Source organism: Eretmochelys imbricata, chromosome 7, assembly GCF_965152235.1.
Source record: "Eretmochelys imbricata isolate rEreImb1 chromosome 7, rEreImb1.hap1, whole genome shotgun sequence".
Classification (NCBI taxonomy): domain Eukaryota; kingdom Metazoa; phylum Chordata; order Testudines; family Cheloniidae; genus Eretmochelys; species Eretmochelys imbricata.
In genome coordinates, this window is record NC_135578.1 from 78,480,186 (window position 1) to 78,505,799 (window position 25,614).

The 25,614-nt window shown below is 40.3% G+C and overlaps 1 protein-coding gene across 1 annotated transcript in view; it reads right to left on the reverse strand.

Moving 5' to 3' along the window:
- JMJD1C (jumonji domain containing 1C) overlaps positions 1-7,038 on the reverse strand; it is a 209,243-nt gene extending 202,205 nt beyond the window's left edge. The window contains exon 1 of the mRNA XM_077821654.1: positions 6,897-7,038. The gene's annotated coding sequence lies outside the window, so the exon portion shown is untranslated. The remainder of the gene's footprint in view (positions 1-6,896) is intronic.
- Between the last annotated feature and the right edge of the window lie 18,576 nt (positions 7,039-25,614).

The window sequence follows — 25,614 nt, forward strand, 5'->3', positions numbered from 1 at the left end:
GGCACTAGAACTGGAATCATGGAGATTGTCTCTCCTCTTGTGCTGGAACCACACAAGCATGGGGGAGGAAGCTACCTGATCCCAATGCACAGAGGACAGGAGCCAGACCTACAGCATGGAAAGGGAGGGGAATAAACAGGGAAACTGGGACTGTCTGAGCAAAGAGACTGGGACAAAGAGCCAGAGAATGATGGGAACATAAACAGGACAAAGAACCCAGGCAGGGAGACTAAGATGGGTAGCCAGTGAAGCTGAGGAACATGGATGGTGGAGAGAGAGAAAGTGACTGGAGGCCAAGGTGAGGGAGACTAACTGATTGGATGAGGTGCTGGGAGGGAAGGAACTAGGACTGGCTCAGCAAGGAGACTGCATCTGGCAGGGGGAGGGAGGAAGGAAAGTGTCTGGGACACGGACAGATTAGAGAGGACAAGACAGAAGGGACCATGCCATAGCCAGAAAACTTGCAGCCAGTAGAGACATAAAGGTAAGGAGTCAGTATGAATTAAGGTAGTAACATAAAAGCCTACAGCTCTCAAGCCTGTAAGACAATATCTTAGCCATACTAACTGAGGATTAAGGTCAAAGACTTGGCATAAAAAACTAATTCTTAAATTAACTTGTATTACACGATGTCACAAGAGAGAATGATGCATAAGTAAGTGTTGCTAAACTGCTGACAGGTGACCACAAGATGCCAGTTTGTACCAGCTTTTCAAGTTAGGAACATCAGCAGATGTTCAACCACAAGAATGCCACAGGAATTAATTTACGTACATGCCAGTAAGTTTGAGGTGAAGGGTTTAGTGACCTAAGGAAGAAGAAGAGCACCCCAATAATGGTAGGGTGAGAAAACACAAAAAGAAAAAGGGCTAAAACCCCTACTGAATATGCATTAGGTATGGTAGGCGTTACTTAATCTATGACAAAAGGTGGTACTCTGCTTATTCATTCCAGGGAGACTTCCTGGAACCTGCCAGGCCAAAGGACTACACGTGGGTCAGGATATTTACTACCGAGCTCCCCTGCAAAGGATGATGCGAGTATTTAAGTTATCGTGCTGAACACCGTGTATCACCCTAGTCTACTTTGCTGGTTTGTAGTTTTTGTGATATTGATAAATGTGCTAATAAAAATCTTTCCTCAGCGAATTTCTCTCCCGTGTGCACAAGGTCCTCCTCATAGTTATAACTATGTCTGACCTAGAGGCAGTTGGACTCTACCAAACTAGAAAGTTAAATTGGAAACTCTAAATAATAATTAACCGATAGATCAGGCAAATATGATACAAAAAACTTGACAATAGTTAGGCTGCTACTGTGAAGAGACCACTATCATGCTGACCAATATTGCCTCATTGTTTGCTTGTACTCCATCTGTCTGTATCAATTTTTATCCTTTTGTCTTATAGATTGTAAGCTCCTTGGGATAAGGACTGTTTCTGTTCTGTGTTTGTACAGCAGCTACCACAGTGGGATCCTAGTCCACGATGAGGGTTTCTAGACACTGTGGAAATAGAAATAATACTAATACTACTACTTGGGAGAATGGGCAGAAAAGAGTGTACCCACTCAAGTATACTCCCCTCCAGAGCCTAGAACAGAATCCAAGATTCATAAGTCTGACTATTCCTCTGCTGTCAACAAATATTTGCAAAAAAGCAAAATGTACCATTCCTCTCTAGTAATTAATTATCCACATAGAAGATGTCTGGCAGCGATCCCATGGACCTGCCTAACTTCCTCCACTAAAGGTTAGTTGTCTCCTTATTCAGTTCAGCCATCTTCCTAACTAAACACCTCTACTTCACCAACTTAATTGAATCCTATGTTCTTGATTCCAGATGCCTTTTTGCTACTTTTTCATCACTCCCCAAACTCCTCCTCCTGCCTCCACCCATTGGGGCACGGGATTTAGCCGTCAGTATGTCGCTCAGAGGTGTGAATAAGCCACTCCCTGAGCAAAGTAAGTTATACCAACGTAAGCTCCTGTGTGGACAGAGCTATGTTGGCGGTAGAAGCTACTGCCGCTCGCGGGGGCTGGAGTAAGTGGATGGGAGAGCTGTCTCTCATCAGCTTCGAACATCTGCACTAGCAGCACTACAGCAGCTGCTGTAAGCTCTGTAGTGCAGACATAGCCTATAATCAGGATGTTTACAGCTGGCGACTAATTGTATGTTCCTTATGTTCTGAGTATCTAACTTGAAACCCTGAGATCTGCTTTACAGAAGTGCTGAGCACTAACACTGCAACTGAAGTCAATGGGATATGTGTTTTGAACACAAAGTGCTATTCAATGCTATATACTCTGAAAAAAACAGGTCCTAGGTGTCTCGAATTCAGTAATCAAAATTACTGGATACTTTTTACTTTAATTTCTCTATGCCTCAAATCCCCATCGTTAAAATAGGAACAGCAGCAGCCCCCCACAGGGATGCTGTAAAAATAAATGCATTAGAATTTATGTAACACAGAAAAGCCCTAAAAAAATTAACAATTCTTTTCAGAGCAGGGTTTGAACAGTATGTAGGAAATAACATGTGGTGCCATACACTGAACCATGAAAAGAGGACAAAATTTTCAATAGCTGTTCATTAAGTCAGCACCAGTGATTCTATGCACTGAATGAGGCACTGGTCCCGGGGAAAAAAAAAGGTATGTGATCATGCAACCAAAGACTAGTGTAATGCATATACATAAGAAGGCTGAATTAAGATTGCACACACAACCTTAATTCTGGCATTTCCTTATGAGGGTGTTTGACTTAGTTGTTGTGTGTGTAACTACTATGGCAAGGTCTGAGAAGAGGTTGCACTCTTCTTGCAAAGCATGAAAGCATCTAGCTTGCTATCACTGCTATCTGGTCATTCAGAAGCAAACCTAGATTTAACATTGCGAAGTTCTGGATTTAATTTGCAAATGGCAGATACTTCCTTAATAGGGATGCTGATACATTTCACAAGCTCTTCCCCTTACTTGGCCACTCTAATGTTCTGTCTGGCTTGAGTCAGAGCCAGCTAGTCCTCCTCCTGACTCACTTTTAAAATTCTCTAAAGTACTTTAAAATTTTCCTCAAATTTGGATTATCTACGGAGGAGAGTGGGAAGAAGGTTTGGTCTTTTGGGGGAATTCTTCAGGTCCCAAGATAAAATTATTGCTGGAGCAGCACTCCTCCCTACTTGCCCTCAGACTGCAGCTCAGGTGTACTAAAAGGAGCAATGTTTGATACCTGTCCCCCCCCCCCGACACACACACCCACACCCACTTTGGAGTTAGGGTGGTTACATCACTCTGCAGCCTTCAGTAAGAGGAGCACACAATTCCCAGATGATGGGTAGGTCAAGTTCCCAACAAGCTTCTAGAGCCCTCACATGAGCAACACAACAGTTCAGACAGGCAAGATATATACGGCTTCTCTGCATCATGGTCAAAGGAAGCCCTCCTTCTAAACAGTCCTGAACCAGGGACTGTTAACTCCAATTATTTCTTCCTTTATGGATCAAGCTTGCAATTCCCAATCAAGGAGAATGAGAAATCATTAGAAATCTTCCCCATCTACCCTAAACCTCTGAAGGCAAGGAGAGCTCAAAGGAAAATAACCATGTTAAAGAAAAAAGGGCCCTAAAGAGAAAGGAAAGCTCTCTAAAATAGTGGTTCTCAAACTTTAGTAATCTGAGGACCCCCATTTTCATTTAAAATTTTGCCGCAGACCTTGAAGCCCCCTGCTCAGCCCCAGGCACCACCCCCACTCCACCCTTCTCCCCCCTCCCCAAGGCTCCATGCCCACCCCACCTCTTCCTGCCCCCACTCCACCCCACCCCTCCTCTTCCTGCTCCCTCCCATGAGTGCCCCCATCCCTTCTCCTCCCTGTGGTGTGCAGGAGGTGCTGGGAGGGAGGGAGGGAGTGGAGGAGTTGATCAGCGGGGCCCATAGACCCCCTGGAGTTCCCTTGCAGACCCCCAGAAATCCATGGACCCCAGTTTGAGAAACGCTGCTCTAAAAGAATCTGGGATGGGGTAAAAAAAAAAAAAAAAAAACCAACTTCACCTTTGTCAGTCAAGCATTCCGTCTCAGACTCGTCACCTGACTACAGATCCAGAAAACATAAGCCAATGAAAATAAAAATGTTTATGAAGAATGGAAGAAAGGCGGCCCCTTCCTGCTCCTCAGCTAGCTCAATTAGACCAAGCCAAAGCTGAAAAATTTCCAATGAGAAGACAATGAGGAATCTGGTGGCACCTTAAAGACTAAAAGATATATTCGGGCATAAACTTTCGTGGGTAAAAAACCCACTTCTTCGGATGCACAAAGTCTCCTCTGTTAGTCTTTAAGGTGCCACCAGACTCCTCATTGTTTTTGTGGATACAGACTAACATTGCTACCCCTCTGATACTCGGTCCAATGAGAAGCTGCTCCCATCACACCTATTTGATCACATGCTTTAGAGAGTGCTAGCAGACCTAAAACTGCTTCTACACCACAGAGAGGACTCAGGAGCCAGACAAAAACAGGTGTCCCAGACAAACATTTCAATTAACCTCAAGAAGAAATACTGTGTTCCTCCCCATCCTCCCTTTGACAATGTGATTAAGGCTGCATGTGAGGGCCCAAAAAAATCCAAGCACTTACACAGGCAGATTAAAAATTTCAACACTACCAAAGGACAAAAAGTACTGTTATTTCACCCAAGATGTATTTGCAGTTCCACTGGACAAGGACACCAATGCCCAAAAAGAATGTGTTGCCGCTCAAGGAGCCCACTGACACAAAAATGGAATTCTCCTGAAGAAGGAACAGCAGCTTTTGCTGCTTTATGGCAGCTTTTGCACTCCGCTTCAATTTTTTTTTTTTACTTGAGCCATCCTAATCTGAACAGACAAACTGGACCAAGTGAAAGCCATACATCGCCAAGGCATGAAGCCCACTCTAAATTGTTTCTTTATGTGCTCGTTTCAGGATAGAAGCTTCGCTCGACCTGCTACGTTTAAATGCTGCTCCATGGCCTCCAGTACGATGACCCAATGACAACTATGGCTCTAAAAAGCTGATTGTCATGCTAGGCCACTCATGACATCCATAAAGTACTCCGGATGGAGAGAAGGGCATAAGGGGAATTAGTTTGGTAAACACATGCTCAAAATGATGGCCAAGCCAAAAAGGGAAGAAAACCATACAAAATCACCTAGCCAAGTCAAAACTAATAATTTTCTAAAGACCACAAACTTAACACCAGGCAAAACGAAAAAGTCTTGCTTCAATCAGGGAGGCATGAAACTCCAGGCAGGGCTAACATGGAAATCGATCCAGCTTCAAGCATTCCCTACAACTACAGGACACTTACCTTCAAGGAGATTACCTGATCTGTGGGGAGGAGGAGTTGGCTTTAGAGATTTTACCCCATGCAGAATTCCCCATTTAAGTTTCTTCATCTTGGGGAAATTTGACTAGGTTGCTGGTCCTTGGGTGCATATGCACTTCCCAATATGTTACGAGCCTTGAACTTTAAGACTAGAATCTACAACTTCCAGTAACTGCTTAACAGGGCACATGATGAAGAGGCAGCTGATTTAGAATCATGTGAATGCCTGCTGAATACTGCCTAAAGGAACAGGAGTGCCAGCTCCCTTACCAGACGTTGGAAAGTGGGACAGGCCTCCTGCACCCAGTGTTTATAATACTTTCAGCTTTTTAAATCTTTTGTGAATAGAGCCAGCCCCAAAGAAAGTGACATGGACGAAATGATTGTTGGGAGGTTTATTCTACTTTCCCTGGCTGGTGAGCTTACCAACTGACTTATACAGACAAAACAAGGAAAAAACATAAGAATTTCTCACCTCATCAATGCAAAGATAATAGAGCCTGCCCCATCAACACAAAGGTTTTACAGAACATATTCATTATGGTTCCACAGAAGAATGGGGATTTGGAGGCCATCTTAGATCACAGGTTATTCAACAATTTCACCATGAGACTGATATTCCACATGGAGACATTAAAATCATCATCATATCATGGCTAAGCATTCCCAAGACTCATGATATTGATATGCTTGTTGGAGTTCTCCTTTCACACTCCAGTCTGAGAAGTTACAGGAGATTTCTACAGTTCTATTACAATGGAAAACATTTTCAATACAAGATTCTCCCAATCAGGCTCAACTTGGGTCTTTAGGAAGATCCTGGCTGTGCTAGTAGGTTCTCTGAGGAAGACATGGATTCATGTCTGACCCTTTTTTAGATGACCTCATCAGATCCTCATCACAGCCTAGGACTACCCAGGACCTGTCAGCAACAAGAATAGCTTCCTAAGGAAACAGGGCGAAAAAGCCATCTTTAACCCTCTCATCTGCTTCAGCATCTGAGTGTCACTGCAGATATCCAGAAGGATACAGTTCTCACTTCAGAGAAGATGCAACTGACTATTTTATCACTGATTCAATGAGTCTCTACTCACCCGTCATCTCTCTGGACCTTGATGCAACTCCTACGTATGCTGCTATTTCCATTAGAATTACACTGCCTCCTCAGCCCTCCGTAGTCACGAGCTCTGGGATGCAAGTTGTTAACCCAACTCCAATCTCCCTGTACCAGTGCAACATAGTGCTACTAGGTTAATTAACACAAACTGCTTTGTCTGTAAGAGGTGTTATCAGTTTTATTATATCACTAGGAGATACTAAGTTTATCATGGTCTGCATCACCTCAAAAATTAAATTAAAATGAGTGACTAGTATCACGGAATTCCCATCCTTTCACATGAGCTTGCTCGACCAGCGGAGTCAAGACTGACAGACAAGAAAACAACTAACTTCCAACATCAAGGTAATTACAATGAAATTAAACAATTTCCTAGTAACATTCTGTGTTTAACAGCTTAAAAATGACACTTCAAATATCTTACCAATGCAGGCCATTGAATTTGTTTGATCTTTGATCCCTGAGTCTGGCTAGGGTCCTTTCTTTTTGCCCAGACCAGCTGGTACTCCACCAAGAAGGCTGCAAAATCTTCATAAACCTTAACCCACTCTCGTTTTTCCCATTCAAGGTCATCAAATTCCACATATACCTGGGAAAATTAGAGAACACAAAACAAAATATTTATTATTTCATATATAAACAATTGCATTTTGTACAGTATAGATTATAAAATTAAAATACAAGAATTTCAGTAAATTAATCTGAAATACCTGCTCAATCTCAATGAAAATCACCACACCACAGTCCAGCTACCTCAGGAGGAGCTTCTGCCAGTGCCAGAGACCAGTCCCCATCCTGGAGTGCCCCACTGTTCTTAGATCTTTCAAGCGGGTCAGCCTGGCCATATCTCATGGCCTGAGAGGCCATGCACTCCAGCTACCTAAGGGTACCTACTAGTGTACCTTCAAATCATTTCCCTGCTTTTTGTTGTTGTGTGTATTGGCCCTTGTCCATCTACCACTCACCCACGGCTCTGATGACCCACCAGCACAAATCTAGATGCCATATCCACACCCTCTACCACCTCTTCCTGACCTCTGGTGACATTGCCTCATTCCCCACCCTCTCCACTATGTCTGCCCCTCTCCTGCCTCTGTTCGTAATCTCACACCCATCCTCCTTCCCCCTTGCATTTCTCTTGCTGTCTCTGAAATGTCTACTACCATCTCTAAAAACAAACAAACAAACAAAAAAACCTCATCTATGACTTCATATCTTGCTCCCACCAGGCCCTGGCTCTCAAAGAGACCTGGATCCCTTTATCTGACATTGCCTCTGCAGCTACCCTCTCTTATAAAGCATCTCCTTCTCTCATACTCCATGCCCTGGATCAGACTGTAGTGGGAGTGTGGGGCTTCTGCTCTCCAACTCCTGCTGTTTCCAAACCCCTCCCACTCCACCTCCTTCCCACTCTTTGTTCTGCACAGCACTACATCCAATTCTTCTTCCCACTCCATCTTGTCGTCATCTACTATCCACCCAATCCCTCCCCATCAGCTGTCCTCTCTGATTTCAACTCCTGGATCTCTCAGTTCCTCTCCTCACAACCACCCCCAATCAGCCTCAGTAGCGTCAACTTCCATGTTGATGACCCATCTGACCCCTTAGGTGCATGTTTCCTTGCCCTATAGTCTTAATTTGACTTGCAGCCCTTGTTAAACTCTCCCAAAGAGCCATTCATCTGACTTGGTCTTAACCAAGCACTTGACCTCTCTTTGATCTTGCTGTTGCTCATTTCCCCCTCTCTGACCATCACCTGTTCTCTTCAACATCAACCATGAGCCCCCTCCCTCGTGCCCTGTCTCTTGGCCTTCCCATGACTTTTAGTCTATCAGCATATCTATCAACATACTGGATTTCTCATCTGTTTTCAGTCCTCTCTTCCCTTTTCTTCCATTGATATGGTTGTTGATTCTCTCCATTCCTCACTCCCCTCCACACTTGACATTTCTGTTCCTCTCTTTTATTGTGAGGTCCGCCTTCCAACTCCATCAAGCTCTGGCTCACCCCCAACATCCACTTCCTACATTCCTGTTCTTCTGCTGCAGAGCATATCTGGTGAAAATCCCATGACCAGACCGACTTCTGCCCTTCAGTTCTGCCATCTTCCAAGCTAAACAACTGTATTTCTCCAACTGAATTGAATCTCAGGATCACAACCCAGCTGCCTATTTGCTCCTTTGACGTGCTCTCAAACCCTCCCCTTCCTGCTCTTTTCTCTCTGCACAGATCTTGCCAATTTATTTCAAGAGAACATGCACCAAAATATGATGAGACATTCCCGCTTCAACCCTCTCCTCCTTCTCCCTGGTCTCAGATGAATAAGTTTCTCATCTGCTCTCCTTCTCTAACCTCTCCACTTGCCCCAGTGACTCCATCCTATCTCCTGCCCACCTGACTTCTTCACACTCACCTATTTCTCAAATACTGACATCTAGCTCTCCCTTCCATCACAAACGCTGATGTTTATCCTCAGCAGCTTCCATGCTGGCAGCCCATCTGAGCCTCCCATCTCACTTCCTTGTTTGACCTTTAACCTGGGTCAATCCTCCCACCCACTCAACTCTGTCTTTGCAAAATATTACTTCTTCTCTCATCTCTCCGTAACCGAGTTCCCCCCTCATCTCCTGAAACATCACCCACTTCCTTCCCATCATCTCCACCCTTCCAGTAAGTCAATGGCCATGACTCCTACCACTTAGCCTCCCACATTTCCCCACTTACCCCTTCTTGTTGATAAACTCAATTGTTATTCACTCCACTCTCTCTCTCCAACCCTCAACTCTTTCCCCACTCTCACCTGCCACAAATTCAAATTTGAATGTTAACTTCTACAAAAATCTCAATGTTTCGTATATAAAAATTTAAAGCAGAAAAGTTAAGTGGCAACAGAGTAATACAATACCCTTCCACTCAAATCCTAATTTATATTTGTGCTCACTTAATAGAGCCACTACCATTTAATTTGCCAAGACTGGAAAAGAGCCTTTATAAAAACTCAGAACTAAATGACGTACCTAATTACCAACTCTCATATTTATTAAAATACAAAGCGTGTTAGGTAATTTTTCTGTAAATTAGGGTAAGTGTAATCCTTTTGTGATCAAAATATTTCAGAAGAGTTCATTAATGTTTAAAGTACAGTAAGACCTTTTTAACCATAGCAGAAGAACACAGATTGCATCTTAAAGTATTATCTTGCTAATAGCCATACTTTGTATAGTAGTTGCAATTATTTTCTCTAGTCCTTCTGAGAAGGATTTTACCTTTGAAATACATCAAGTGGCATGAACTTAAACATTTCTATGCTGTTAGATCGTCCAAGACACATTTACAGAAACTTTGTCCTATTTTTCCTTCCCTGCAAATTAGATGAAATTATTCCGAGGCTGGTCAAGAGCTGTTTACAAGATAACTTGCACCTGGCTAGTCTATCCCTGGAAAAAAAAAATGGCTCATCTAAATTCTCCAAAGTAGCAGCAAGTTATATTTCGCACTGGTGTGAGCATTGCTAGAGTGTTGTGTCCAGTTCTCATATCGACAATTCAAGAGGGTTCAGAGAAGAACCAGAGAATGACTGAAGGATTAGAAAGCATGCCTTCTCATTAAAAAGTGATAGAATCAAGGATCTCACGCAATTTAGCTTAAGGCCATGTCTACCAGCTAAATCAGCACTGCTGCGATCTTCTGGTGAAGACACGTGAAGTCAATAAGAGAGCGCTCTCCCATCAATGGCTGTACTCCACCTCCCCAAGAGGCGGAAGCTATGTCAACAGAAGAGTGTCTCCTGTCAACACAGTGCGGGGTAGATATCACTCTAAGTCAACCTATGTTATGTCGAACTCAATTACGTAATTTATGTAACTGAACTAGTGTGACTTATATCGACTTACAGCATTAGTATAGACCAGCCCTAAGAAAGAAAGGTAAAAAAGAAAGGCTGTGACTTGATCATAGTCCATAACTACCTACATAGGGAACTAATATTTGATAATGCGTTCCTCAATGTAGCAAACAATCCAATGGCTGGAAGTTGAAGCTAGACAAACTCAGATTGGAAATAAGGTGCAATTTTTTAAAAATCGGTGAAGGTAGTTAACCATGGGAACAATTCACCAAAGGTCATGATTACAGGAAATTTCAAAATCAAGACTGAATGTTTTTCTAAACGATATGCTCTAGGAATTATTTTGAGGGCATTCTGTGGCTTTAAGGTCTTTCTATGTTATACAGGAGTCAGACTAGATGATCACATCAGTGCCAAATATAACTTGCTCCTTTCTGCCCTTGGAATCTATGAAGTTTAAAAATGGAGAGAGGCATGAAAGCTCAATTTGATTTAAAAAAATGAATAAATGCATTTGAAAAAAAATAGAGTCCCATGGGCTCAAGCACTTTAGGAACTACTGCTTTACATACGTCACATTTTCTGAAATACTAGCCAAATAAATACTTATGAGAATATAAATGTGTCTATCGCTAAAGATTTACATGTAAATTCAACACCCCACCTGAACAAAACTTGGGTACAGTGGAGAAGGAGAGTCATCAGGAGACGTTTGTGGTCCCTGATTTTTAGCTGCTTGTCATTAGAACAACTTAGAACTACAAAGGAAGAGTTCTAAAAATAGAGTAGAATTAGGTATGGCAGAGATCAACTCTGCTATAACCCAGCCTTATCATATATCTACCCTAGTACCCATACACCCTTTCCGACCCTACACGAAACTGCTTCTTTCATGCGTAAAGTTTTAAGTGAATAAATTAACTTAAAATTAATCAACTTTAAAGTTCAGTTATTTAAATCACCAGTTATCATGCTTTAAATCAGCAACCAGGAAACCTAAATTTAAATAATTTAACCTTGTTTTACATTTCAACTTTTTAATTGTTTTCCTAAAGAATGGTTAAGTCAGTAACCATTAAAACATGTTGACTTGAAGCTATACATCACTTTTACACTAAATTTGGTCTCTCTGTTAACCAGAAGACTACACTATATCTATACACTTTCATTTAAGCAATTATGTAACATTATATATTTTCATTTTCTTAATTTTTACTTTTTATTATATTAAAAAATTCATCACTGACCATATTCAATTTACTGAATTATTATTATTTTTATGTGGTTTATGTCAAGCTCTATTTGAATGAAAACTGGAATTCATTTAAAAATAAATAAAACAGCCCTTTAAATTCATTTTTATTAGTTAAAATTATGCTGGATACATAAGAAAAAGTAAGATTATCAAAACACATTTTGCATTTAAAACTAACTGATTTATGAAATAAAGGAAGTATTATCTGTTAGTGAATTGAACTGTTTCTGGTCACAATGTCCTTCAAGATTTTAGAACTAGTAGATCTCATCCTTCCACACCTAGTTTTTAGTCACAGATTGGAAAAAGAAAATGTGTCTTCTTGTTTTTTCAACTTCCAATCAGTATCTTAACTTTGAATGAACTGCACTAATAGAATAAACTGAAATAAAGAAAATCTCTTTGCACCTGCAAAAACTGGTTCTGCTTCCATGTGCTTAGCTAGTAATTTCAATTATTCAGTAGTCTGACTTTCTTTCAAATTGTCAAACATGTATTATTACTTAGTATTTTTTAAATTAAAATCAAATGATTTTTAATAGACTATAGTCCATTTAGACCTTAATGCTGATTGCTATAATTTCAAATTTTATTTTGAATAGATTTTTAAGAAAAAGGAATTACATTTAAATAAAAAACCCCAAAATAAAAAATAAATCCATTTTTAAATTTAAAAAATAATTTTTTTCCACCCTGCAGGCTAGTCAACCATGTTCAAAAGAGCCGCTCGCCATCCTCCCCAAGCCCAGACAAAACAACACAGCAACCCAGGCCACTAAAATAAAATCTGTAGCCAAATTGGGATCCCTAATGAATGCCAAGGCTCAAAATTCCCAACTATTTTCCCTTTACTTAACTGATATAGGTCTCTAAAGGAGGATATGCTGCAATGCCATCCTGTTCTGTGCAGACAGAACAACAATTTGGAAAGTCTTCAGAGGAGCCCGGCTTCCCAGCCCTCCCAGTTATGGACAACTCTGTTCTGCCTCCCTGAAGCAGTACATGTTGAAGATTCAGCAACATGGCACTGAAGATCTGGACATGAAGGAGAAGTTCTAATTGGGAATATTTTATAAATATAATTGGTTTTAGCTTGCTAGTTTTTACTATTCTTGTTACAATTTTCCAGCAGAAGTGGGACAAAAACCTTCAACAATACTTTTTCCAATTAAAGCAAGGTTGCAAGCTATCTTCTAATTAGAGCTGATTGGAACTCTCAAATGTATTTTTATCTAAATATGCTGTTTTGAAGCTGAAACATCAAATTTGATTAACTTATTTTTAGACAAAGGAAATGCAGTAGATCTAATCTACCTGGATTTCAGTAAGGCATTTGATGCTGTTCCACATAGTAAATTAGTTATATTGGAGAAGATGGTGATTATGATGAGAACTGAAAAGTGAATAAGAAACTGGTTAAAAGGTAGACTACAACAGGTCATAGTGCAAGGTAAACACTCAGGCTGGAGGAAGGTTACTAGTGGAGTTTCTCACGGATTGGTATTGGGACCAATCTTATTTAACATTTTTATTACTGATCTTGAAACAAAAAGTGGGGCTGCACGAATAAAATCTGCGGATGACACAAAGCTGGGAGGTAATGCCAATATGGAGGAGGACCAGAGTATCGTACAAGAAGATCTGGATGGTACCTTGTAAAGTGGAGTAACAGAAATGTGCTGAAATTTAATAGTGCAATATGCAAGGTCACAAACTTAGAGACTAACAACAAGAATTTTTGCTATGAGCTGGGGACACATCAGTTGGAAGAGACAGAGAAGACAGACCTGGGTGTATTGGTTGATCACAGTAGGATTATGAGTCGCCAGTGTGATGCAGCTGTAAAAAAGGCCCTAGGATGCATCAGGCAAGGTATTTCCAAGTAGAAGTGAAGGGAAGTGTTAATACCATCATACAAGGCACTGGTGAGAAATCAGGTGGACGACTGTGTAAAATTCTTGTCCCCAGTGTTTAAGAAAAGATTAATTCAAACTGGAACAAGTGCAGAGAAGGGCTACTAGGATGATCCGAGGAATGGAAAAGCTACCTTTCAAAAGGAGACTCAAAGAGCTCAGCTTGTTTAGCTTAACCTCAAGAAGGCTGAGGGGACATATGAATGCTCTCTATAAATACATCAAAGGGATAAATAACAGGGAGGGAGAGGAGATATTTAATTTAAGTACCAATGCTGACACAAGAACAAATGGATATAAGCTGGCCATCAAGTTTAGACTTGAAATTAGACAAAGGTTTCTAACGATCAAAGGAGTGAAGTTGTGGAACAGCCTTCCAATGGGAGCAGTGGACAAAAAATCCCTAACTGTCTTAAAACTGAGCTTGATAAGTTTTTCATAGAATCATAGGGTTAGAAGGGACCACAAGGATCATCTAGTCTCACCCTCCTGCCAAGATGCAGGATTTGTTGTGGTTGAATCATCCAAGACAGACGGCTATCCAGACTCCTTTTGAAAACCTTCTGTGAAGGAGCTTCCACAACCTTCCTAGGTAGTCCGTTACATTGTCTTAGAGTTAGAAAGTTTTTCCTGAGATTTAATCTAAATCTGCTATGCTGTAGTTTGAACCCACTGCCTCTTGTCCTGCCCTCTGTGGCAAGAGAGAACAATTTTTCTCCATCTTTTTAATGGCAGCCTTTCAAGTATTTGAAGACCACTATCATGTCCCCCCTTAATCTCCTATTTTCCTAACTAAACATATCCAATTCCTTCAGCCTTTGCTCACATGGCTTGCATTTCATCCCTTTGATCTTTATCGCTTGCTTGATCCTTTGCAGTTTCTCTACATCCTTTCTATACACTGGTGACCAAAACTGTATACAGTACTCCAGCTAAGGCCTAACCAGCACCAAGTAGAGTGGCACTATCACCTCCCTTGACATGCATGCTAACGCCTCTGCTAATGTAACCTAAAATTGCATTTGCTTTTTTGGCAACAGCATTACATTGCTGACACATGCTGAGGTAGTGATCTACCACTACTACCAGATCCTTTTCAGCAGTGCTGCTGCCAACCCAGTTATCCCCTATTCTATATTTGTGCACTTGGTTTTTCTTCCCTAAGTGTAGCACCTTACATTTGTCTTCGTTGAATTTCTTGAATTTCACTTTGTTGCCTATAGCCCAGTTCTCCAGTATATCAAGATGCCTCTGAATTTTAGCTTTATCCTCAAAAGTGTTAGTAACCCCCCCCCAGCTTTGTGTCATCTGCAAATTTGATCAGTATGCTCTCTATTCCTACATCTAGGTCATTAATAAAGATGTTAAACAACACTGGACCTAAGACAGATTCCTGTGGAACCCCACTTGAGACCTCCCTCCAATCTGACCTCATTCCATTAATACACTCTTTGTTTGCAGTTGTTTACCAATTATGGATTCACTTAATGGTAGTTCTGCCAACCCTGCATTTCTCTAGCTTATTCATCAGAATGTCAAATGGGACAGTGTCAAAAGCCTTGCTGAAATCTAGGTATATTATTTTGGAGGGGATAGCATGATAATGGCTACTTGCCACTGTAGGTAGTCATCTGTGACTACTAACAGCAAATATCTTCAACAGCCAGTGATGGGACAGTAGATCGGCAGGGCTCTGAGTTTCTACAGAGAATTCTTTCCCAGGTATCTGGCTGGTGGGTCTTGCCCAAATGCTGAGGGTCTAACTGATCACCACATTGAGGGTCAGAAAAGAAATTTCCCCTAGGTCAGATTGGCATAGACCATGGGGGGGCGGGAGGGGAGGTTGCCTTCCTCTGCAACATGGGGTACAGGTCACTTGTAGGTGTAAACTAAAGTAAACGGTGGATTCTCTGTAACTTGAAGTCTTCAAATCATGATTTAAGGGCTTCAGTAAATCAGCCAGAGATACGATCAATTATAGGAATGGGCGGGTGAGATTCTGTGGTCTGCAACGTGCAGGAGGTCATGATGATCCCTTCTGGCCTTAAAATCCCTTCTGGCCTTAAAGTTTAAGTTTTCAGTGGGAATGTTTCTGTGGTCCAGGGCACTCTGGTCACTTCTGACCAGACAGAGGGAGACCTAAATTGAAAACCTAGCCGTTTCTATCTGAAAACTGATGTGTCAACACAATTCCATTTTGTGAAAAAGTTTATTTTCATTCCAATGAAGAACAAAACCAAATTTCGAAACCTTGAAAGTTGTTGTAAAGCAGAACTGTCATCCTCCAGCTTACCCTACTTCTAATGCTGGGGATGGGCGCGGGAGGGGAGAAAAAGAAAAAAAAGCATAGCTCAAGTATATTCCTCTTTTTTGAAACCATCAAGAGTCAGCAGGATGTCGTTTACAACTCTTCCACACTGAACTACTATATACCATTACTCTTCTGCCAAGTTATATGTTGTAGGCAACTGGAGTGTTAAGAATCTGAAGGTTGACATTAACTATATTTATTCCAATACCACCTCTAGACAACACAGCTAGAAACACTAAAAATTCTTTTAATTGTGTAACATTTTAACAATCTCAGACAAAGCAATTTTGTTTAATAAGCAAATGGATTTCTGCACCATATTTATCTACAAGGTTTCTACCACGGTATGCTAAAATGACTCATTGGCTGGCATTTACAGAATGGTTTCTTGTTCTCTCTCCCAAATGGGGAAGGTAAAGGGGAACAAAGGACAGTCATTGCATTTCCATGCTATTGCATTAATATTCCTCATCATGAGCTCAATGTTCAAATTTTTTTTTCTCAGTTTAATAACTGCTTAAACCTCACCCTGGCTACAGTTAACAAAATATCTGCCCCCTCCCCCCACCCCAGTAATTAAGCAAGTATCAGTGTTTTGGGTAACTCACCTTGGAAGGTCAAACAATTCTTACACTTCTATGACATATATGACTTACTTTATAAACAACAGAGCATAATCTTACATCATTCAAGTCAATAGGAATTTGGCCTTTGACTTCAAAGGGAGGTCACAGTGAGCACATCACATTAATTTCATTTCTGACATATGATACAGTTAAAATATGGAATGTGTTATTTATAACTATAATGTATAACTAGTGTTCTTCCTCAAAGAAGAGATGTATGAGCTGAGAACTAACCTAAAAATTCATAAAGGAAAACACTTCCGAATTTTATTCATGAAGTTAGAAAATGTCTTAATTAAGTACTTGAGATTTATACTTTTTTAAATAATATGCCTGAACAACTTTCACATTTACAAATTTAACCAGGCTTCAGCAATTCGTCAGTTTTCCAAGCATATGCTGTACTCTGGACAGATGAAGATAAAATAGAGTTCTCTTACGAAAACTGATACTTACGCTACTTTTTAAGAATTTAATGGGGAGATTATTGTTTTTAAATAAATCAATTATACAGTAGAACCTCAGAGTTACGAATGTATCAGGAATGGAGGTTGTTTGTAACTCTGAACAAAAAGTTATGATTGTTCTTTTAAAAGTTGACAACTGAACATTGACTTAATACACCTTTGAAAAATTACTATGCAGAAGAAAAATGTTGCTTTTAACCATCTTAATTAAATGAAACGAGCATAGAAAGTTTCCTTACCTTGCCAAAAATATTTTACCTTTCCCTTTTATTTTTTTTTTGAAGTAGTTTATGTTTAACACAGTACTAAGTACTAAGCAGCATTTGCTTTTTTTTTTGCTTTTTTTTGGGTAGTCTCTGCTGCCTGATTGCGTACTTCCAGTTCCAAATGAGGTCAGTTTGTAACTCTGGTATTTGTAATTGAGGTTGTACTGTAAATGCTTTATTGGTAAAAGACTTAAAATAATCTTATGAAAATTAAGTTTTGTACACAGTAACATCCTAGATAAAAATATATATATCACTTCATTTGCCTTTAAAGCTAAATTTCATTAACTCAAACCGGAAAAGTTCAATAGTGAAGGTCCCTAAATATCCATATGACATATCTATACATTAAAATGTAACTCCACGTTGCTTCCTCTCTCCCCCACACCTCACACCAATATTAACTGATAACTATGGACTTAAGTATTGGGTCACGTTTGCACATCTACTATATCATTTGTTTTAGAAGTTTTTTTAGAAGAATGAAAGACTGAACATATTCACTGCAGTCAGAGTAAGATAATAGTTTTAGATGCCATTAATAGCTAGTTCACATAATATACACTTATACACTTACTGTTCAAGTGAAACACAACAAGGTGGTAAAGTTAAGGAGATGTAAGATGCCTTCCAACCCAGTGAACAGAACAGTATAAATGCAGAAAGTGTTTCTGTAATTCAAGTTAAATGGGAACATGGAAAACTTATGTTGAGAAATAAGAGGAGCCAGTGACTCCCCCTACTGGCCATAAAATGTATGCCTTAAAGTTAGAGAACATAAAATGAACTACCATTTGTAGCAATAGAACTTCAGTGATTTGGGATCCAGACAACTATTTGATTAAATTCAGTTTTTTAAAAAGGTATTTCTAGTGGACTACTTTAACTACTTAACACTGTCTAATATTAAGAAATAGAACACACCCGAATTACCTCAAGATTTCCCAAACAAACATATTTTGAAACAGTGACATTATAACCAAACATTAATTAAGGTTGGATGTAATGACATGAGGCATCATGCCATTAATAAAAATAAATGTTTCATAACAAGCTAATCTCCTGTTTCCAGTAGCTTGGCCTTCTTGTGGTATTACAGATGGTTTCTCTATGACAGGAATGACATTTGCCATCTACCAGGTCTTTCTAAGTATATTTCCAGCTGTACAGAAGCAATCTTAAAATACAATTTGTAGTAAACTAAAAAATAGTTTTATACAGTAAAACTGCTACTGAAGTATGAAGAAATATATATTTGGACAGTCCATGGAAAGTGCTATCCATTTCAGTGGAGAATAGCTGCAACGCAGCAAGCAGCCAAAGACAGCGGAAATAGTTTGAGTATAGGATAGGAAATTACAGTTCAGAAGGTCCTATCTGCACTATTCAAGATTTCCCTACCATCCTTGATACATGCATTTCTTCATTTATAGTTACCCTAGCTGAAAAATAAACCTTCCAGACATTTTCATCCTTCTTTCTCTTGTGTATTAAACTGTATACGTGAACAGAACAGATAAGCTAAACACAAATATTCTCCAACCAAATCTACAATGTAAAAAACTACGAGAAAAGATGAAAAATCCAAACTGTACTTGTTCCAACCAGCATATTTCTCCTTCAAAAACCTAATATTCTGATGAAAGCCAACATCAAATGCAAATACGCAGTTTTAAACCCAAGTTACCCAATTATAACCAAACAATTATGTACACCTGGAAAACAGTTCCATAAAATGGTGGTAAATGCATTATCTGCACTGTTTTATAACTGTCAAGCTTAAAAGCATTTCTTATTGAATCAACTTCAGTTGGAAAAACACACTTACTAACCTTTCTGTATCTGTTGTATTTCGAGAGGTGTTGCACATGTCCATTCCAATATAGGTGCGTGTGCGATCCACCCACAACTGCTGGAATTTTCCCCCTTACTGGTATCCGTGGGGTCGGCTCCAGCACTCCATCATGCCATATGCTCATAGCACCAGCATAAGGGGCCCCATAGAGTTTGCACCCCTTCAGTTTCTTCTTACTGACCACTCCAAGAGAGGGGACAATGGACAGCTCTTGGAATGGACATGTGCAACACATCTCAAAGAACCACCATTACAGAAAGGTTAATAACCATTTTTTATTTGAATGCATACACATGTCCATTCCAATATAGGTGACTCACAAGCAGCTGCACAGGAGGTGGGCTCGGAGTTCAAGGACAAGCTGCCTGTAACACTGTGTGGCCAAAGTTGACATCGTCTCTGGCTTGTAGCGTAATGGCATAGCGTGTGGAAAATGTGAACACCAAGGATCAGGTTGCTGCCCTGCAGACATCTTGAATAGGGACTTGAACTAAGAAAGCGTCCAAAGAGACCTACAATCTTGTAGTGAGCAGTCAGGTTAGGTGGAGGAGGAACTCCTGCGAGGTCATAACATGCCTGGATACACAAAGTAATCCAAGACTAAATCCTCTGCGCAGAGATGAGGCGCCCTTTCATTCTTTCAGCTATCGCTATGAACACCTTAATCAAGCTGCAGAACAGTTTGGTTCTTTGAATATAAAATACCAGGGCCAATCTAACATCCAAGACGCTGTTCTTCCCTATCTGCATGCAACTTAAGAGTAGAATACTGGTATAAAAATTGCTTGACTGAAGTGGAATTGTGAAACCACTTTTGGGAGGAACTTTGAACGTGGGTGCAGCTGCACTTTATCTTTGAAGAAGATTGTATACAAGGGGTTCCAACGTGAGGGCTCGGATCTCCAAAACCCTCTTGGCTGAAGTGAGGGCCACTAAAAAGGCACTTGGAGGTTCAACAGCAGACATGTCACTAGGGGGATGAAGGGCAGGCCCGTCAGGATGAGATTTAGGTCCCAAGGAGGGATTGGTTCCTTCTGAGGGAACACCCTCTCCAGCCCTTTGAGAAAACAGATTACCATTTCATGAAAAAAACAAAAGAAAAACAAAAACACCCACACCCAATCTGTTGTCGACCTTAGGATGGAAGGCTTAAATGGCTGCCATGTGGACCTTGGTTGAAGAAAGGACCAGACCTTACTGTTTCAAGAGCAGAAGGTACTCCAAAATAAGTTGCAATGAGCACTGTATAGGTGGAAGTCCACACTGGGAAGACCAGATGGAGAATCATTTCCACTTTGCCAGGTAAATTACCCTGGTAGAATGTTTTCTACTGCCTAGTGGGACTATGAACCTCCTCCAAGCAAGCTTACTCTTCAGGATTCAGCTGTGAAGGTTCCAGGTTGTCAGATTAAAAGAGCTGAGATGCGGGTGAAGCAGCTGACCATGGTCCTCAGTGATCAGGTCCGGGTGGAGAGAGAGCCAGATTGGTGGCTGCACCTTAAAAAGGCTTAAGAGGGTGGTAAACCATTGTTGTCTGGGCCATGCCAGGACTATAAGGATGACCTGTGCTTGGTCCTGCTTGATCTGCAACAGAATCTTGTGAATTAATGGAATGGGGGGAAACGTATAATACAGATAAGTTGTCCATGCCACAGGAAGGCATCTGTAAGAGACCCCAGGCCACGGCCCCTCTGGGAGCAAAACTGATGGCATTTCCTGTTGTTGCAGGTAGCAAACAGCTCTATAAGGGGAGTCCTCCACCTCTCGAAGATGTTTCTAGTGATATCTGGATGAAGGGACCATTCGTGGTAAGTGGAGAAGGACCTGCTGAGGATCTGCATACCCAGAAGGTAAGATGCTTTGCGGTAGATTGAATACGTAAGGCAAAACTCTCACAGTCTGATTGCCTCCTGGCAATGGGAGGGAAGAACGCACTGCACCCTGTCTGTTGATGTAGTACATGGGAGTTGTACTGTCTGTGAGAACTGAGACTGCATTGTCTAATGTGCGTTAAGAACGCCTGGTAGGCCAAGCGAACTGCACTGTGATCTCTGTTATTGATATGGAGCGAGAGATCTTCTTGAGACCACAGGCCTTGAGTCCAAAGATGCCCATAGAGGACTCCCCAACCGAGCACCAAGGTGCTGAAGACCAGATACATGGATGGTTGGGGCCTCAAAAACGGTACTCCCGCACAAACTGTTTGTCTGTTCAACCACCAAGTCAGTGAGTAAAGGACTTGAGGTAGAACAGTAAATACTATGTCCAGATGATGTCATGAGGGTGAATATACCCTGAAGAGGTCTGAGATGCAGCCTCACACGTTGTTCCACGTATGTTCACAATGCCATGTGGTCTGGAAGACTCAAGCACATCTGAACTGTTGTGATCAGAGGCGCCTGAAGGGAGCTTATCAAAGTCGAGATTGAGCAGAAACGATCCTCTGGAAGCAGGGGCTTTGCCTGTAGGGAGTTGAGAACCACCCCGATAAACTGTATCCTTTGTATAGGGATAAGGGTGGACTTCTGGTAATTTATTAATAGGCACAACGCCTGGAAGGCAGACATGCCAAACCCATGAAAAACACACAGAAATTGGGCTTGTTTTTAAGCTTAACTGGCTTGTGAGCTACTTGTTGGCTAGTTTTTGGCTTGTAGCTTGTCTGGCTTGCACTTTGCACTTCATGCAAAGGAGTGGGTACTAACCTCAGACGTAAAGACTGAAGCTGTAATCAGTATCCAAACCAGTGAGGAGTCCACAGATCGCCTGCTCTGGAGGAGAGCAGTGCCACCTGAGTATCTTTAAAGTTCTCTTGGAGTTATGATGTTTGATTTTAGGGAGAATTATAACATCTCTAAATTTTTACTCTTTGCCGATACAGTAGTACCTCAGACATACGAACATGCCAGGAATTGTTCGTAACTGAACAAAACGTTATGGTTGTGCTTTCAAAAGTTTACAATTGAACATTGACTTAATATAGCTTTGAAACATTACTATGCAGAAGAAAAATGCTGCTTTTAACCATCTGAATTTAAATGAAACAAGTACAAAAACTATTTCCTTACCTTGACAAAAAAATTTAACTTTCCCTTTTTTTACATCGTTATGTTTAACACAGTACTGTACTTGCAGTATTTGCTTCATTGTTTTTGTTTCTGCTGCCTGATTCGTACTTCCGATTCCAAATGAAGTGTGTGGTTGACCGATCAGTTTGTAACTCTGGTGTTCATAACTCTGAGGTTCTACTCTACTGTACGTATTCTCAGCTAATTGCAATTTAACATAGCTTTTTATCTAAGAATTATGACAGTTATACAGAAAAGCCAGAATGTTTAATGAGTGGCCCTGAAGGAAAAAAGGAAGAAAAAATGCTTACCCAGCTTAGCCTTGCCATCAAGTCATAATGCAAAGATGAATAGTGCCTGAGAGACTAATTTAAAGACGGTTTGTTATTTCCCATTGCTCTAGCAAACAGTGTGGTTCACTGGGTGTTTTTTCCGACCAGGCTCATGAAAACTCTTGATCTGACCTTTAACGGTTGGTAACCATTAAAGTACGTTGAATGGCAACTAAATATACCCTTTATACTAAATAGGCTACTTTTTTGCTAGGTCAGGAGACTACACTATATCTATAGACATTTATTTAAGTAATTACGTAGTTTAACATACATTTATTCAGATTCCTCTTTAGTCTTATGTTGGCAAATGGTCAATAATGCATTTCTTATTTACTAGAAGATTACTTATTTTACTTCTGATTTGTTTCAAGCTGCATTTGGATGAAAACTAGAATTCAATTCAAATGCACAAAACAGCAGTTTAGTTATCAGTTAAATAAAACTATCTTAATATGCTGAATACTTGAGAAAAATGTTATTTTGTCAAAATATTTTTTGCGTTTACAACTTACTGACTAAACAAAGGAAGCGTTACCTGTAGTTTGTGAATTGAACTCTGTTTCTGGTCACAATATCCTTCAAGATTTTAGAACTAGTGGACCTCATCCTCTCATACATTGTTTTTAATCACAGACTGGAAGAGGAAAACAAGCTTTTTCAACTCCCAATCATTTTCTAAATGAATCAGTCATTGAACTAAACGAACAGAACAGACAAAATGATAAAAAAATTCTCCCTGCATCTCCAGAAAACACTACTGCTGTTAAAAGCTGGTTCAGCTCTTGAACAAACTCCAGGTGTTTAGCCCGTGATTTTTACGAGTTCAAGTGATCAGACTTTCTAAGAAACCATCCATTGTTATATTTGTATTTATAGTTATTTTAGCCTGATTTCCAATGCCACAAGGATTCAGTACAATAACTTAAATGTCAATACACTTTAGGAAAAACTAAACATAGTTAAATCAAACATACTGCCACCTGCCAATATACAGAAGAAATATGTTGATTCTTTTCATTTAGTTCATTATAAAGCACCTGGATAAATCAGTTACTGAGAGGATGTTATTTCCTAAAGTGCCAGGAGTCTAACCATACTTGACAACAGAAGCTGAAAGTGAGATACAATTGTTCTCTACTCCATTTTGAGAATGCAAATGGCTCTTCTGACAAGCTGACAACTTTTTCTCCTATGCCTGCTGTGTTACACATACAAAATGGATAACTCGGTGTGTGTAGACATCTGTTAATAAACTGACCATGTTCTCATTACATAGCAACTGCATCTCACACTTCAGTGTTCTGATCTTTCTGCTGTACAAATTCATAAATGTATTTATATCAAATATTTATCTCCAAAATGTCATATTAGCTCTTCACTGTGAGTTTATTTTTTAAATAAATACCCTTTAACACTGTGTTGCTACAATTCATTTGAGAGATGTGGACAAAATACATTTCTCTGATAAACTGCGCTGGCAAGGTACATTCTATACAAGAGAACAATTGAAAACAGCCAAAAATTCTTCATATAGGATTTATGTATTAAGTGTTACCAATTAAGAAATATGGGCTTGAACAGCACTGCACTGGCAGACCTCTTGCCAGGGGACACTAAATGGAAAGGATGAAACTGAAAACAGACTACAAAAACCAATTTTTTTTTTAATACATTACTACAGATATGCACCTTCATTCTACTCATCACCTGTGATGGCACCTGAGGTTTTCATGTTCTGCTATGAATTGTGGCCTACCTAACAGATACACTTACTTCTTACCCTCATATTCTAAAAACATACTGCTTCATGGTTGTGTAAAAAATGAAACATCATTTCATATAATTCCCTTCCAAAGCTGTGGGTTTTTTCTGTTTGTTTCCATGTTCAGTATCTAATGGTTGACAAAGGGTAACTGGAGATATGTGAGTGATTAAGGGAGAAAAGGTGAACACTGTAAGTTATATTCTGTACTATTATATTCTGTAGGTTTTACCACGTGAGGCATTACATTTTTTCCCACTTTTAAATACAGTTTTGCTTGGGTTTTTTATTATTATTATTCTGACATAACAAACGAGAACATTTCATTGTTTTGTTTTTCATGTTTATCTTCTGTAAGCCACTCTGTCCCTTTTCAGTTCATGTAACTTGAGAAAATGCAAGTTATCCACAAAAGGAAATTCTTTTGCTCTTGTATTTCAGACATTTCTTGAACATTAGCCAGGCTCTGTCAAATTTCAATGAATGGTCATGCAGGCTACTGCCCCAAATTTTCTAAAGCTACTGATGACTTGCAGTGTTTCAAGGAAGATTAAGAAAGAAAAATGTCTAGTCTAGGTGATATCTAGGGAATAATTAGAGGAAGCTATTGTCATGACCTGGCCATTTTCCAGGTGGAAAAGGATCTGTATGTGGGTTTTTAAAAATTGGCGCTGCCTCTGAAGACTGGAAGAATTAGCCTCCCTATCTGAGTGAGTTAGTCAAAGTAAAGTTCAAACTGAGAACTTAGAGGAAGGTATACAGTAAATCCTCGATTAATGTTGTAGTTATGTTCCTGAAAAATGCAAGTAAGTGAAATGGATGTTAAGCAAATCCAATTTCCCCATAAGAATTAATGTAAATCGGGGGGAGGGGTTTAAGTTCCAGGAAAATTTTTTTCACCAGACAAAAGACTATTTTATTTATTTTTTAGATAGACAGACGGACAGACAGACAGTATAAGTTTTAAACAAAATTTAATACTGGTACACCGCGATGATGATTGTGAAGCTTGGTTGAGGTGGTAAAGTCAGAGGGTGGGATATTTGCCAGGGTATGCCTTACTACTAAATGATGAACTAGCAATTGGCTGAGTCCTCAAGGGTTAACTCGTTGTTAATTTAGCCTCACACTCTACGAGGCAGCACGGCAGACAGAGACACAGACACACACCCTGTGTGTGAGAAAGAGATGCGCATTGCTCCTTTAAGTACGCTGACCCCACTCTAAGTAAATTGCCTTTTTAAATTAATCAGCAAGCTGAGACTGCAGCTGCTGCCAGGAAGCTCCCTCTGTCCTGAGCCCTGTCATGTGTCCCCCCTGCTCTATGGAAGATAGGGTAAGCGGGGTACAGGAGCACAGGGACACACAGCAAGCAGGAGGCTCCGTGGAGCAGCTCCAAGGCAGAGGGCAGGAGCAGCACACGGCAGAGGGGGGAGG